This window comes from Aquarana catesbeiana, linkage group LG10 (genome assembly GCF_042186555.1).
Source record: "Aquarana catesbeiana isolate 2022-GZ linkage group LG10, ASM4218655v1, whole genome shotgun sequence".
In the NCBI taxonomy this organism is placed as follows: Eukaryota; Metazoa; Chordata; class Amphibia; order Anura; family Ranidae; genus Aquarana; species Aquarana catesbeiana.
Genome location: NC_133333.1, coordinates 111,038,085 through 111,055,276, shown reverse-complemented (window position 1 = coordinate 111,055,276; position 17,192 = coordinate 111,038,085). Strand labels below are relative to the sequence as shown.

The 17,192-nt window shown below is 44.4% G+C and overlaps 1 long non-coding RNA gene across 1 annotated transcript in view; it reads left to right on the top strand.

Moving 5' to 3' along the window:
• Positions 1–17,192, top strand: part of LOC141110804 (uncharacterized) — a 43,106-nt gene that overhangs the window by 21,686 nt on the left and 4,228 nt on the right. The gene's annotated exons all lie outside the window — the stretch shown is intronic.

The window sequence follows — 17,192 nt, the reverse complement described above, 5'->3', positions numbered from 1 at the left end:
GGAAGAACATCAGCCTTTTGAGACAGAAGGATCTGTACACTCTCCAGGGAGAGGGACTGGAGGGGTTAAACCAGAATCAACCGACAACCCTGAGGTACAAGATCTTGGAGAAGCTCCAGTTCCCCCTATCCATGAAACAGGAGGAGAGACTGTTCCTGAAAATCTGGTAGAACCAGAGCCCGGTTGTAGTTTTTGGGGTATGGATCATGAACCTGAACCTTTAGAGAGCATAAAGACTTAGACAGAAAATCTGTCCTTTTAAGAGACTAACATACAACACCCTTGGAGAAAGCTCTGTTGAACTAATTTCTACAGCTCAACATTCTAGCCAAGTGCCAGCCTCCTCTACCGAACTTTTGGTAGAGAATGACCCTGTTCCGCCTTCCACTACTGGGTGGGTCACTAATTTATTACTGACCTGTCATCAAAATGATATAACTCTGTCTGATGGTGTATATAGTTTTTTGTTGAAAAATCCCTCTATTAGTCAATTGTTTGCTTCTGATTAGTAGAATAATTTGTTGCATATCTTTAAATGTACTAATCAATAGATCATTTAACAAGATTGTATCCTGTCTTCGGTCACCAAAGACTTTCAAGTGGGGGGAGGATGTAGCCGACAGCAGACTACAGTTATCTGGCACTGTAGACTTACCCTTTCCTTTCTTGGACTGTGTCAGAGAGCTCACACAGCAAGCGCCCGTCTCCGTGCAGCAGCTGCCAACCCTCGTTCCGCTAATGTTAATGCGCATGCGCGGAACCTTAGTCAGAGACAAATGAGATCCAGAGCAGGCATACACAATGGCACCTCCATGCGAGAACGCACGCTGCCGCGAATCCTGGCGCACAGCACCCTATATAAACAGAGAGTCTGCCTAGCATCAGTGCTGGATCGTCTTCAGTTTGTCCCTGTGTTCCTGTTGCTACTCTGCCTGATTGACCCTGTTCCTGAAAACCCGGCTATCCTCTGACCATACTCTTGGATTTCCCCTGCCTGCTCAATCTGCCTCTGCCTGCAATACTGACCTTGGCTTGGACTTATGATTACGGCTCTGCCTTCTGATTGTGTACCCCGCTGTAAGCCTGTTGCCAACCTCTGCCTGTGCCTGACTACGGTTTTGCCTTCTGATTCTGTAACACCGCTGCCAGCATGTTGCCGACTCCTGCCTGTTCCTGATTCTGCAGTTGATCCTGATCTGGCTCCCACTGAACAAGTCTGGTGATCAGTTTCCACATCTCCTCAGGAGAGGTTCCTGTATCTCCAAGTTCCAGCCTTCTGCCTGTAGGCACCTGCACCCTTTCGTTGCCTTTGCACTCCCTATACCCACCACCAGGGGTGCTTGGACCGGAACCGTGCAAGAGGCCACTCTCATCATTTCGGGCTCTGCTGTAAGGTACGTGACAGCACGTTCCAGCCACATGGAGCCCGAAAGGGGTCCTCACCTTTGGAAGCACTGTGCCAACAAATCGCAGCCCTCACCCAGGCAGTCCAGGGCCTACAAGGCTATCGTCAACTTGAACAAAGAGTAGAGTCGCTATCTCCAGGCACCTCAGCACATCTGACAGCCATGGCACCTTCGCCCTCTGTTCCTGCAGCATCAGTACCCACAGTAGTGGTGCCACCTCCAGAGATTCGGGTCTCTACTCCTAAGAGGTTCTCGGGGGACCGCAGCAAGTTCCATGCCTTTAAAAATGCATGCCAGTTATACTTCCTGCTACAACCAAGCACCTTCTCCTTGGAAAGCACTAAAGTGGGGTTCATCGTCTCACTCCTCCAGGGTGGACCCCAAACCTGGGCTTACCGCTTGATGGAACAAGCCAGTCCTTTTTTGAATTCTATGGACTCTTTCCTGGATGAAATGGCTAAGTTGTATGATGACCCCCAGTGTACCACAATGGTGGAAGCCAACCTTCATGCCCTCCAGCAGGGTCGCAGGCCGGTGGAGGACTATGTAACAGACTTTAAGTGGTGGAGTTCTGATACACAATGGAATGATGCCGCTCTCCGCTACCAGTTCTGTCTAGGACTCTCTGAAGCGCTTAAGGATGAGCTGGCTCAAGTTGGGGTCCCCAGTTCTTTGTAGAATTTGATCTAATTATCCATCCAAATCGATCACTGCTTAAGGGAACAAAGATCTGAGAGGACCAGCCAATTTTGTCCCATGTGGATGCTGCTCAAAGTACCTAGCAGTCCATCTGTTCCTGCTTCCCCACTACCTACTGCCACTACTGAGGCCCCAGAGCCAATGCAGGTAGACCTGCTTAGCTCACCATTGTCACCAGAGGAAAAGCAGCGTCGTCATCAGAATAACCTCTGTCTGTATTGTGGGGGAGCCGGCCACTACGCAAGTATGTGCCCCAACAAAACCCGTAAGTTTGACTCCCCTCCTCACGATCCTTGTGTATTGACTTTAACCAGATCTGCTCACATTGCTCTTCCTGTCTCACTACAGCTTCCAGAAGGGGCACTCTGGGTCCAGGCTATAATTGACTTAGGCACCTGCAGCTGCTTCATCGACCATGCCTTCCTCCAGCAGTACAACATTCCTCTGCAACCCAAACAACAGCGACTCTCCATACAGCTAGCTGATGGGTCAAGCATCAAATCGTGACCTATTACCCGTGAAGCTCCACCTTTGTCTGCGGACATTTTGCCAGATCACCAAGAACTGTTATGCCTGGATGTCATCTCTTCCCCATTATTCCCAATCATTCTGGGAATGCCAGGGCTGCAAGCCCATAACCCCCAAATTAATTGGGTTACCGGCCAGTTGATCTTCCAGTCCTCCTATTGTCTCAAGTCTTCCCACCATGTAGTTCCAGTCATCGGCTGCTTGAAATCCGTATCTGAAACCCAGAAACTCGTCCCATCTGTATACCATTGTTATGGCAATGATTAAGAGCTCCAATCGAGCCCAAGGTTATCTGCTACTGTCTCTAATTTTGAAAGTGTTGATATGCATGCATATAAAAGTAAACACTCTGAGACACGCTCAGTATCGTTACCGTTACACTTCTAATTTATTCAAGGCGGTGTTAATGTTTTATACACACAAATACGTCATTGCTATGTTAGTCTAATAAGTACATCTCATTGGTTAAGATAGAAAAAGAAAGTGGAGAATGTTCATAACGAGGTCTGGCTGATCTTTGGTTTTATCTTGTTCCGCGTTCTTCTGATGTGTGGGATGTAGGGGGTACGCGCCATCTTGAGAAAATATAGGAACAGAGCAAACCTGTATAGTTATATAATGAGCAAGGAGAAAAATATGTATGCACATAAGAAAATAGACATTTTCAGATTACTATTATTATTATCTACATCACATTCCTTCACAATCCCCCCTAAAATGACTATTTTCTCTTTTCTGTCCCTAATACTAAAGGTCCCACTTTGGCCTGGCCCTTCTCCTCAGCAACTCTTTTAGGCTGTATATAGAATTGGGCAGCAACTGTTCACTTCCCTCCTCGATACAGCTGGAGAGGTGCAGTCAGGCGCTATCTATCCCTAAAACCCTATAGGATTGTGAGATTATGGACAGGGAGTGACTGTAGAGGAGTGAAGGGTTTGTCATCTTCCATCATAAGGGGGTCCTCTTCTTCTTGGTGGAGAAATGTAGGTGTGCTATTGTCTACAGCCTTGTTCATTAACTTTTTACAAAAGGTAGAATACAGCATACAATCAGGGCTAAAAGAACCAGGATTATTAATACCGTTACCCCTATCTGGACGAGCACCTTCTGCCACCCACTCATCCAGCTAAAGTATTGATCCCATGGGTCTGTGATACCTGAGTTCTTCTTCAACTCTAGTGACAGATCTTCTAATTTCTTTATAGCTAGAGTAACCTTACCATTTGGCCCAGTATTATCAGGAATGTATGTACAACAGGTTCCCGTTTTTTCCTATGATTTTACAAAACACCTCCTTTCCCAGCTAGCACCATGTCTAAGGCCATCCGGTCCTGGAATGTCATGTAGGAAGTGGGGGCTAACTGGTCAGCAATTCCCTGGAGGGCATCTTTAGTGTAATTTACAAATCTCTGTTGGTTATAATATGTGTAGTGTCAGGTCACCTAGAGGCTGGGTGACAGATGCACACCGTTGGGATCAGGAGTGCACTGCAAGGTAGTGGACCCTACGGCTGACTGCTGCGGATTGTACCCTGGGAGGTTCAGGAAGCAGGTCTACTGGATCACTGACACAGATCCCACTGGGAGCTAGAGCATAGATTCCCCAGGGCGCGGAGTCTAAGAGCCAGCAGGTGTTCACCAGAGCCTCTAGTGGTGAGGATGGACTGCGCTGCAGTCTGGCTCCAGGTCGCGGCCCCCAGGGTCTCACAGCTCACGCTCACGGTAGACTACAGGAGAAGAGGAAGGAGGGAGCTGGCTGGAACATCAGGGTCACAGGCAAACAGGGATGGCCGGGAACAGGCCAAAGTCGGTAACAGAAATCAGATGTAGGAAACATAGCAAGTACACATAGAGGCTAACACACAGTGGTTGATCAGCACTGCTGGCTTGCAGTGCACAGGTTAATATAGGGTTCCCTGATAGGGCCTGGGGTGGGGCCATGCTTATAGGAGAGGTTACAAAAGCAGTCTGGTGAGGGTCAGCTGGTCTCTAGAGATGAACACATGGAGACAGGTATGCTGATCGACAAACTCTATTGCATAACCATGACATGTAGTTAATCCAATCTACATTCTTGCTGACAGTTGTTATGGGGATCAAAGACTCAAAACCAGCTTTTACCTGATCCCTGGCTTTAAACTCATCAGGGACCCCCCTTGTAACCCCTATGACATGTATGTATACATGAGGATCAAAAGCTTCCGGAGAGAGCTGCTCGCTTCCTCCTCTGACTGTGTGCTGGGTCAGTGCATGTATCAGGGGTATCTTTGGTTAGGATATGGGGGCTTTCTATTTTCATCTTTTTTGTCTAATGCACTCTGTGGTCGCCCAATCTGGCCCTGGGTTCCAACCCACTGGCCCCCACAGAAACCACAACTCTGTCCCCAGTAACTGTCTGTGTGGCATACATATATGTCCTTACCGTCAGGGATATCACTGTACCAATGGCATCACCATGAAGGGTCAAACGGACAAGGTACTATGTCACAGTAATCTAAGGTAAAGGTGGTCACATGTGTACCTGAAGAGTTACACCAAAACGTAATTATGTTATCATTTTTGTGATGGCCACCTCCTGGGCCCCTCCCCCCTAGATCAAACAGAAAAAGGATATGCAGCACCCGAAAACACGCTCTCCTGCAGTTATAAGCGTGCATTCAGGTGTTCTTCCTGGCCAACTTGACAGAGGTGGCTGTGGTCAGCAAAACTTGGAATGGACCATCATAACTTGGCTCAAGGATCTCCAGACAGTAGTTGGTGTGTTCCTGTATCTAATTCAGGATCTGAAATGGAAGAAAACACCTGGACATGCATTCAGGTTAATTCTCGTGATAAAGTGGTTACATAATTAGTCAACACATCAGACTGTAACTGTAACTGTTGTGGAAAATAACAACCAAGTCTGGGAGCTGAACCAAACAAAATTTCATAAGGGTATAGGGCATGTTTCCCCTGGGGGTGTGTCTGACACTGAACAGGGCAATGGGCTAACTGTCTGGCCAACTCATGTTAGTCTCTTGGGCCATCTTTAACATCCTGTTTTTAGTGTCCCATTCATCCTTTCTACCTTCCCGCTACTTTGAGGGTGGTATGGGATGTGTAGTGCCAACTGAACCCCCAGTGCTGCCCAAATCTCTTTAGTAAGGGTTGTTGTTAGGGCTGGTCCCTGATCTCTCAATATCACCTCTGGGACCCCAAATTTACATACTATCTCACTCAGTAGTTTCTTAGCTGTGGTCCTGGCAGTCATGACCACTTCCACTAGGGCGTATTCGAATCTGCCACTTCTTGGCACTTGAGAATGATCAATTTGCATCCTCTGGAATGGGGTATAGGGCTTTTGCCAGGTGCTTCTTCTGTGCTTCTTCTGTGCATCCTGGGTTACATTTGGTGCAGATAATGCATGATCTGCAGAAGCTGTCGGTCAGTGGAGTAACTCTTGGTGCAACACTTGTTGATAAGAGAGTTCATAAAAGTCTTTGTCAAGTGGGCAGCTCCATGTGCCCATTGCACCACAGCTGGGTACATACTCCTGGGTAGACAAGGCTTCTTGTTGCACTCGAATAGTCCATTTCTGAGAGTTGCTCCTCTCCGTTTCCAGTTTTCCTTCTTATCCGGACTTGTTGTTTCCTGTAGTTCTTTTAGATAAACTCTGTCCACTGGGAAAGTCTGTAAGGTAAGCACGGGGTGGTCTTCTTCTACCACCCTGCTGTCCACTTCCCGTGGACCACCAGCTGTCTGTTTGGCAGCTGAATTGGCTAAATGATTGCCTTAAGCTTCCTTTGAGTTCATTTTGTCGTGTGCTTTACTCAGAATAGTCACTTGGGTTGGGAGAAGCAAGGCATCAATCAAGTTTTTACAGGTGTTCCTGCAGCCATCAGGAATCCTCTGTCCTAGATAACACCATAATCATGGGCAATGCTGAAAGCATATCTTGAGTCCATATGAATGTTGGCTCTTTTTCCCTCTGCCCATTTACGTGCTGTAGTAAGTGCTTACAGCTCTGCATCCTGTGTAGACATCACCGGTGGTAAGGCTTCAGCTTGTAGAACAGTGTTTTCAGTGGTGACCGCGTGTCCTGTGCGGTCACGGGGGTGACAAGTCAAGACTCTACTCCTCCTCCTCCTTTCCCCCCTCGAGAAGTGGAAGAAGGGTGGTAGGGTTCAGTGTTTGACAACTTAATAGAGTAATGCTGTCCAGTAGGAGGGAACACAGGAGTCTCAAGTGTCTGGTAGTGGACAAGTGTTTCGGCTGGATCTTGGTTGAATATGGCAACAACGTCATGGGGAGCAAGCAGAACGAGGCAGTGTCCGAGGACCAAGTACAAAGTTTTGTCAAGCAAGGCTTGTGTAGCAAATCCAGCTCGCAGACACAATAGGCCTCCTCTGACTACCACATCCAGTCGACAGGAATAATATCCTACAGGGCGTAGGCTGATGCCGTGTGATTGGGTGAGTACACCTGCAGCATGTCCCAGACGTTCGGATACAAAGAGCTTGAGCGTTTTGTCGTAGTCTGGGAGCCCTAGTGCCTGAGATGGCAAACTTGAGGGCCTCAAACTTAGATATTTCTTCAGGAGACATCTGGAAGGGGTCTGATTGCAGAGCATCAGTAGGAAGGCTTCTGGAATCCATGCTCTGCACTAGGAAATTAGTCCAAGGATAATGACAGGTGTTGAGCACCACTGCAATTTGGGCTTTGAGGCTCTGCAGCCCTGGTTGGCAAGATAGCACAACAGGCTTTCTGAGGTGACTTCAACAGGGGGTAAGTCAGCTGCACAAAGGAGAAGGTCATCAACATGTTGGAAGAGAATCACTTCCGGGTGTTCCTCTTGTCATGTGTCAAGGATGATAGCCATAGCTTTTGCAAACTGGCTTGGAAAGTTCTGTGCCCCTTGTGGCACAACTGTTTAGGTATGTTGCCGTTTCTTTCCGTGGATGAATGCAAAAAGGTACCAGCAGGAGGGGTGAGGGTGGACACTGAAGAAAACGTTTGTAAGGTCCACCTCTGTGAGGTATTTTGCAGTCAAAGGCATCCACAGTAGGTACCTGGTTCTCTTTTTAGGATTCTCTTCTTGGGGTTATTGTGGTTTCCGGGGCAATGAAGCGCCCTCTTTTAGCTTGACTGAAACTGGTGGCACCTTTAAGTGACCGTTGTCTTCCGGTCCTGTGGACCATAGGCACGCAGGGATTCTGTCAAGTACTTCCTGCAGTATTGAACTTGAAGTTTTTGCTTCATTAAGTGTCATCAGGAGAGGCAGAGAACACAAAGCAGATGAGTCTTCTAAAGATAGGGGAGTATGTAACTTCATCCCCCCTTCAGGCGTGTCCTGATTGAGGCCTGTAGTCTGGACAACACATCAGCTCCTAGTAGATTCAAGGGACATGTAGAGGACACCACAAATCTGGCAAGCAAATCAGGAAGTGGAAAGGAAAGAATTATTAGGCAGGTTCACCGCCCTCAACACACTTTTGGCTGCACCCCTGTCAATGAGGAAAGTGGTAGGTTTTTCGTCTGGGACATCTTGGGGCTCTGCATTCTTTTCTGAAGTGACCCCGTTTCCCACAGTTGTAACAGGTGATCCTTTCCCTGGTATTGAGCAGTGGTGGTGGACTAGTGTAGGCGGGATCTTCGTCATGGGTTGCCATGAGGGGCGTTGGTTTTTTACCTTTTTGATTTTCTATACCTCTGGTCACCAACAATAAATCAGACATTTTCATTGAATGGTATTCAGGGCGGGCCACCATCAGGCCTTTTCTGATATCCTCTCTGAGCCCTGAAACAAAAGCAGTTGATAACATGTGTGTGTGTGCCTTTATGAGTCTAGCATGATACTTCTTCACAGACTCCCCTTTATCTTGGGTAATATCTTGGATTGTGGTCTTCTGATCCGTCAACTTCTCCTTTGCCCAGTCGTGGAGTTGTGCACAGAACTCCACGCCTGAGGTGTAGGAAGTGGCACTTGTCAGGCAGGCATCATTGAAGGCCATCTGCATGACTGGCCAAAAGACATATCCTGCTTTGATTTGGCATAGGCTGATCAAGTCTCTCCAGGCAGCTGAGTAAGTTTCTTGTATCTGCACTATCCTGTGGTAGAAGGGAATTGGCTGCTTCTCTGGGTCAGGCAGACTTGTCACTAAGGCCGCTGCTTGTGATAGAGTAAAAGCGACATACATCACTGGTGCCCCTTCTGGTAACCGAGACTGTTGTTGGGGCAGGGTCTGGCAAGAAGCACTGTTCTTTACGGTTGCCAGCATGTGTTTGAGATCCTCTCGGAACTGAGAGTCTGGAGCCGGATTGGGGGTTAAATCAGTGGGTGACCTTGCTGCCTGCTGTCGGGCTTCCCACTCAGATGCTTCTTCATCATTAACATATCCGGCCTGGGAATGTGATGCTCCCGTATTGGGGAAGACAGGTGTGTGGTATGAACCATCTTGGTTTAAAACAGGGAGGGCTGGGTACAGGCTGTTTAAGCTTACTGGGTGTACCAAGATGGCCGCCGGCAGGAAGTGCACTGGACTGGGTAGAAAGTGAAGGCATGGGTGCACTAAGATGGCCGCCGGGCTGAGTTGTCACAGTGGGTTGTACTTGGGTGGTGAGAAAGGAGTGGTTGTTAGACGGAGGGCAGTGCTGTCCCTCCCCTCCTTTGTTTCAAGTTCCAACATATCATCAGCTCTGTGATACACATACATAATACAATCGCCATCTTTCTTAACTTCCTTTATCCAATTTTCTTTATCACACAGGATTTTTCTCTCTGTTTCTTCAGCAACATAACTTTCGCCACTTCTTTCAACTTTGTTAACTATTTCAACATCTTCTTCTCTCCTTCTTTACAATATCACTTTCTGTTTCTCGGCTAACGGCTTGAGAGGGGAATACATACAACCAAGGAGTTAATATTTTTCTCAGCGTTCTTATCAAAAATTCCTTCGGTGGGGGCACTTACTGCACTCCTAGTTGCTACTGTTTGCTATAACCCTGTAATGTACCGTTAATCTCAGAACAAGAACAAACACATCAGGGGTAATAGGGAGCAACGTAGCAAACAGTAAATCACAAATACACTCACGACAGGACATTACACCTGCCACTCTTCGAACTGCAAAATTTCAGCAGGCTAAAATAACCACAAGGGCAGACCACCCTGCAAAATAAACCCGTTTATAGACGTTTGCTACAAGGGAAACAATCTCATCTCAGAGGCCGAAAGCTCATCTGGAGATGAGACTACCCATTCTCACATGTAGCACTCCAGGCTGCAAAGCCAGCAGCTGAAATTCCCCTCAAAGGTTCGTCGAACCCAGAGTAACCCGTCTATAACGTTTGCCACACGGGAAACAATCTCATGCCAGAGGCCGAAAGCTCATCTGGCGATGAGACTACCCATTCACACATGTAGCACCCTTAGACTGCTGAGTTTCGTAGCCCAAAGAATGGCAGACAGTGAACAAAAAATACAGTCAGCAGAAACCCATTGGCAGGTTCGTTAAAACAACCTCAGGCGAGGAAATACCTGCCTCTAAGACAGTCTCAGCATACCGACAGAATCCAGCCGTCAACCGAAAGATAAGAGAGTCGTACAGTGGTAAGAATATAAATCAAACTTACTGGTACTGTTAGGGCTGCGCAAACCCCACTCTCATCAATCAGTTAACGCCCGAATGCTTGTCGCGGTATAACTTCGACTGTAGCCTGAGGTCCCGGGTTTCGGCACCATCTGTTATGGCAATGATTAAGAGCTCCAATCGAGCCCAAGGTTATCTGCTACTGTCTCTAATTTTGAAAGTGTTGATATGCATGCATATAAAAGTAAACACTCTGAGACACGCTCAGTATCGTTACCGTTACACTTCTAATTTATTCAAGGCGGTGTTAATGTTTTATACACACAAATACGTCATTGCTATGTTAGTCTAATAAGTACATCTCATTGGTTAAGATAGAAAAAGAAAGTGGAGAATGTTCATAACGAGGTCTGGCTGATCTTTGGTTTTATCTTGTTCCGCGTTCTTCTGATGTGTGGGATGTAGGGGGTACCCGCTATCTTGAGAAAATATAGGAACAGAGCAAACCTGTATACTTATATAATGAGCAAGGAGAAAAATATGTATGCACATAAGAAAACAGACATTTTCAGATTACTATTATTATTATCTACATCACATTCCTTCACACCATGACTTCCTGGACGTGTTCGACAAACAGAAGGCAGATACTCCCTCCCCTCACCGGGTTTATGATTGCCCAATCAAACTGTTGCCAGGGGCAGAAATCCCTTTTGGAAGGATCTTTCCTCTTTCAGAGCCTGGTCCTTAAAGAATACATCAACGAGAATCTCAGGAAAGGGTTCATCCGACACTCCTCTTCTCCAGCTGGCGCAGGAATATTTTTAATCGAGAAAAAAGATCATTCCCTCCGCCCATGCGTAGACTACAGGGAATTGAATAGAATAACAATCAAAAATTGCTATCCTCTTCCTCTGATCCCAGAGCTTTTCCAGAGACTCCGTTCTGCAAAAATATTTACAAAACTAGACTTGCGAGGTGCCTACAACTTAATCAGAAACCGTGAGGGGGATGAATGGAAGACGACTTTTCGGACACGTTTTGATCACTTTGAATATCTTGTTATGCTGTTCGGACTTTGTAACTCACCGGCCACTTTTCAACATTTTGTTAATAACATCTTCAGGGACTTCCTAGACTTATTCATGATTGTTTATCTGGATGACATTCTGATATTTTCAATTTCTCTAGAATTACACCGTAGCCATGTGAAGCATGTTCTCCACAGACTGAGACAGAACGGACTGTACGCTAAGGCCGAGAAATGTAAATTTGAACGTCACACTATTCACTTTCTCTATTCACTTTCTCGGCCTGGTAATATCAACTGGGGGTGTGGCAATGGACCCTCAGAAGGTCTCGGCTATAATGTCTTGGCCACCTCCAACCAACAAGAAATAGGTACAACTTTTTATCGGTTTTCCAATTTCTACAGAGTTTATAAAAAATTTCTCTGGTAACATAGCACCTATTACACAGCTCACAAAGAAACAAAACCGTTTCCAATGGACATGAGGCAGCTCAAGTTGCTTTTGACAGGCTAAAAGGGTTATTTACCTCTGCTCCAGTGTTAAAACATCCTGATCCTGCTTTGCCGTACATCCTGGAGGTGGATGCTAATGAGAGTGAAGTAGGGGCCATCCTGTCCCAGCGCCAAGGATCTAAGTCTTTAATGTATCCCGTGGCTTTCTTCTCCAAAAAAACAGGTTTATCGGAGAGGAATTACGATGTGGGGGACCGAGAACTGTTGGTGATAGAGTCAGCCTTGGAGGAGTGGCGGTACCTCTTGGAGGGAGCAGCACACCCAATATTGATCTTCACGGATCATAAAAATTTAGAATATCTCAGAACTGCCAAATGCCTCAGACCCAGACAAGCGAGATGGGCTCTTTTTTTTTCACGCTTTAACTTTCATATCACTTACCGGCCAGGGTCTAAAAATTTCAAACCCAATGCATTATCTCACATGTTCACAGAGACCGAAGTTTCATTCCCTCCAGATACTCTCCTGCAAGCTGGAAATTTTCTGTTAACCCAATCTGATTTTGTGTCACAGATCCGTCAGGCATCCCTGAGAACTTCCTTACCTCCAGGCAGGAACCTACAAGAAAGAGATGGGCTTTACTGGCAGGGAAATAAAATATTTGTGCCACAGGACCTGCGCAGCACCATCCTACAGGTCTGCCATGACTATCCTTTGGCGGGTCATTTCGGGAACACAAGACTATGGACTTCAAAGACATTTCTGGTGGCCCAATCTAGCAAAGGATTGCAGGAATTACGTTAGTTCTTATTTAACCTGCCTCAAGAATAAGAACAGTAAAAACAAGGCTTGGGGGTTACTAAGACTGCTGCCCATCCCTGAAAGACCATGGGATAAGATCGCAATGGATTTCATTGTTGAGCTTCCTCCTTCTGAAGGACTTTCGTCCATCTTTGTGGTGGTTGATTGTCTTTCTAAGATGGCACATTTTATCCCCATGAAGGGGACTCCATCAGCAACAGAGACAGCCAGGGTGTTCATTAAAGAAATTGTTAGACTTCACGGAATTCCTGGTGACATTGTTTCTGATTGTGGGGTACAGTTCACGTCAAAGTTTTGGAAAGCATTGTGTGAAGCCCTGGGTATCAAACTCAATTTCTCCTTAGCCTACCACCCCTAGATCAACGGGCAGACTAACCATACTAACCAAACGTTGGAGCAGTATCTATGTTGTTTTTCCTCCTTCACCCAGGACGAAAGGATTTTGTTGTCGGAATGTCCGAACAAAGTCCGACCGTGTGTACAGGGCATTAGTGTGTTACTGTATGGGGATAGGACTGAGTAGGAGAGGAGACATATCTATGTTCCTACTTACTAGGAACAAACGACATGTCTCCTCTGACAGCACAGAGATTTGTGTGTTTACACACATAAATCCCCAGGCTGGCGCTCGTGCACACGATCGCACGTGGCTGGCGGTGATCGCGACCTCTGGTGGCCGAAAAAAGGAGAAGGACGTACCCATACAGGATTTCGCCCAGGAGAACCATGCTGCTGCAGTATTTGTGCATGAGCTGGTCGGGAACCGGTTAAGGTATAATGGCAGGCCTGGGGTTCCCCTTTAGCAGTGGTATTATAGACAGCAACCAGTAGCCTTTCTTAGAGATTCATTCATTTATTGTCTGTTCTGTGTACATTGATATTCTATATTTGTGATTTCAAGCTGTCATTTATCTGCCTTAGAGGACCTTAGAGTCTTGGCTGTTTATCCAGGACCTAGCTGACTTATACCCTGTTACAAGACTCTTCTCTTAAATAAGTAAAACCAGAGAGAGCTAATCAATCTGCATTGTGTCAGTGTGTTATTTAAAGGTATACACAGCATGTCTGAACTTAGAGTGTCAGGAGGGCTGGAAAGTTTACAAGGTCAAGGTGGGGCAGATGAACGTGCAATTCTAAGCAACCCCCAGGGGGGCAGTGCTACGACTATATTTTAATACCATTTTTAAAATATCAAAGGAAGCATTTATTTTCCATGTGTGAAAAAAAAAAAAACAATTGGTCCTGCCGGAAATCTAGTAAGGTGATCATTTCTTGTGCTGTCTGCTTCTGCTGACTGTTATCAGATACCCTTGTTCCCAGTTCTGCTTGTGGACTGCAGAACATTTCACACTATGTTATCAAGATGAGTGACAACGTTGCTCTTCCATAGATACAGTGATCTAGCGTTGTCTCTCTAGGGCAGGCCTTGTGTTATTGGCAGTGTTACCAGATGAAAATAAAGAAAATGAAACCCAGTAAATTAAACCAAATGTAGCCACCACATTTTAGGATTGGTAAGCTGCATTATATTACATTTTTGTTCTTGGGTTTAGATACACATTAAAGCTAAACTTCAGCATAAGCATGTATTGTTTTTATATCGTTTGTGACTGCTAAAGCTGGGGTTTAGCTAAGAATTATTTTTAGCCTTACAGAAGCCATTCTCAACCAGAGTTCCATGGAAGCCTAGGGTTCCTCCAGAGGTTGCTAGGTGTTCCATGAGCTGGGGCTAATTGACCTTCCATCTAATGGTGTCTTTGTAGATCCAGGTCCATTACCACTTGGCAGAGCTAGGAGCATGGTGACAATGATCTTTAACCACCTCAATACTGGATACTTTGACTCCCTTCCTGTCCAGGCCAATTTTCAGCACTGTCACACTTTGAATGACAATTGCTAAGTCATAAAACACTACCTAAAGAAATTGAGAAAGATAGAGCTTTCTTTTGGTGATGTTTAATCACTACTGAGTTTTTCATTTTTTGGTGAAAAAAAACAAAAAAAGGCAGAAAGTTTTGAATTTTGAAAAAAAAATAGCTTTTTTCTTCATTTGTTATACAATTTTGCACATAAATAATCTTTCTTTTATAAATTTAGGCCAAAATATATACTGCTACATTTCTTTAGTAAAAAATAACCAAAATCAGTGTATATTATTTAGTCTGTAGGAAAGTTATAGAGTCTACAGACTATGGTATATACAGTTGTGCTCATAAGTTTACATACCCTGGCAGAATTTATGATTTCTTGGCCATTTTTCAGAGAATATGAATAACACAAAAACATTTCTTTCACTCATGGTTAGTGTTTGGCCAAAGCCATTTATTATCAATCAACTGTGTTTACTCTTTTTAAATCATAATGACAACAGAAACTACCCAAATGAACCTGATCAAAAGTTTACATACCCTGGTGATTTTGGCCTGATAACATTCACACAAGTTGACACAAAGGGGTTTGAATGGCTATTAAAGGTAACCATCGTGACCTGTGATCTGTTTTCTTGTAATTAGTGTGTGTGTATAAAAGGTCAATGAGTTTCTGGCCTCCTGAAAGACCCTTGCATCTTTGATCCAGTGCTGCACTTTCTGGATTCTGAGTCATGGAGAATTGTCAAAGTATCTGTGGGAAAAGGTAGTTGAACTGTATAAAATAGGAAAGGGATATGAAAGGGTCATGCAAAAGTCCCCCTTGTGATTTGCAATCTAATATATGAACTGCACCTTTAAAAGTTATCTTGCTGATTAAGTAAAATATATTGTTGTGTAAGATGGGTCTTGTGTTGAAAACGAAACCAGACATAGGAAGTGATGTATGTTTCATAAGATGTTCTGCATTTATATCTGTTTATGTGACACAATGATATTGCGACATTGTGATTGGTTGATGTACGCTGTCTTCTATGCATATATTTGGGTGCAAAGCAACAAAATCGGCCGATGATAAGTTAAGATGATAAGATATCCTGTTGTTGGAAGATGGAGCCAGGGGAGCCGAACAAAGCCACAGGAGACGTCTCTTTTGGCTTTGGTCGACTCCCCTGGCTCCATCTTCCAACAGCAGGAAATCTTATTCCACTACCTGCAGCTTGGCACAGTTGTTCCCCCGCGACCAGCCCCAGCACTTAACAGCAGCTATTACTATTTAGCTATTAGTCTACATGTACTTTCTGTCTGTTCACATAGAGCGCTGCCTTTTGTGTTTTTTGTTACAGAATTTTAAATACTCAGGTAGATAGATAATTTTTTAATATATTTTAAATTTGATAGGGACTTAGATTAAAAAAGGGGAATTGTTTTTTTCTTGAGTATTTTTGTTGGGGAGGGTGCAGGCCGCTTTGGTGACAGAGTTGGTTAACTCCTGAGTTGAACCCGGTTGCCCACCCTTATAAGACAAATGCCTCAGATCAGGTACTTAGGAAGTATTTTGAAGTGTGTGCAAAGTAATATTACTTCACTGGTAACATAACTTGTGATTGTTGATTGGTATTGCTAGATTATTTGCATATTTTTTGTTGTACAGCTTGGGGTTTCTATGATGTTATGCCCAGGTTGACTTTAAGCATTCTGGGAACGCTGTGGAAAAGTGTACATGCCCATTGATAGCTCTGGGAGCTTGTGGGAGAGCTAAAAGCGTTCAAGCAACTCAGGGAGTATTGGGGTCTTAGGATTGCAGTGGAAAAGTTAATGGAACTTACCACTCCTGGGGCCAGGTAGAGTTTACATGTAGAAGCTTAGGAACACTGTGTCTGCAGTTAAAATCTATTATCAAAGGTAGCTACCGATATATCTGAAGGTTTTCATTGTACAAGTCGGTTCCATAAAGTTCAAGAGACGCAGAAATAAAGTAGTTTTAAAAACGGGAAGTGACATTACTGGGCATGAGGTTTAAGTTTAAAGGGGAATATCATTAATGGCGAAGCATACCATACCTGGCAAGTGTCTATGTTTGCTGTAGCATCGCAGGAAAATTCATTTTCATGTATTTATTGATTATGAAGAATATTTGAACCAAAGAATGGTCAGGAATGACATGAGATAGTAAAGGACTGTCTAGATTGAATGGATGACAGCTGGTTTAAAAATTTTTACAGCCAGTTTCAATCTAGCAGTAGATATTGAGACATTTTTAGATATGTGTAAGCTATAAGATATATTAATACTGAAACTAAGAAAAGGGGAATTTGCCATTCAGCATAATATTGTTAGTTATTTTAAATAATTAATAATAATAATTAAGGTATAGATGATGATACGATAAAATAGATTCTTTTGAATTTTATTTTATGGATGCATTTCATTATCATATGCAACTCCAGAGTGCATGCATATTGCTACATTTGTATTCCATGTTCAGCAAGTCCTAGCCTTGCTGGAATGGAAGGTGATTGTTGAAGACAAATGCAAATTTTTGAAAAGGATTGAATTCAGAGAGGTTAACTGTATAGGTTTAAAGTAGGTTATTACATGTTTATTGTTAAAAGGTAGCATTTACTGTTAGTCTATTCATGGAATGTGTTGGGCACATATTATTAAGCCCATGCCCAATGCAATGTTAATTGGAATCATATATGGGGAATGTGACGTCACTATTAAATTACATGTATGTGCAGGTACCAAATGTTTTTTTTTTGAGGAATCTGATCAGATAATTAAGTAGATTAAAAGGTTTAAGATAATTGCAAGAT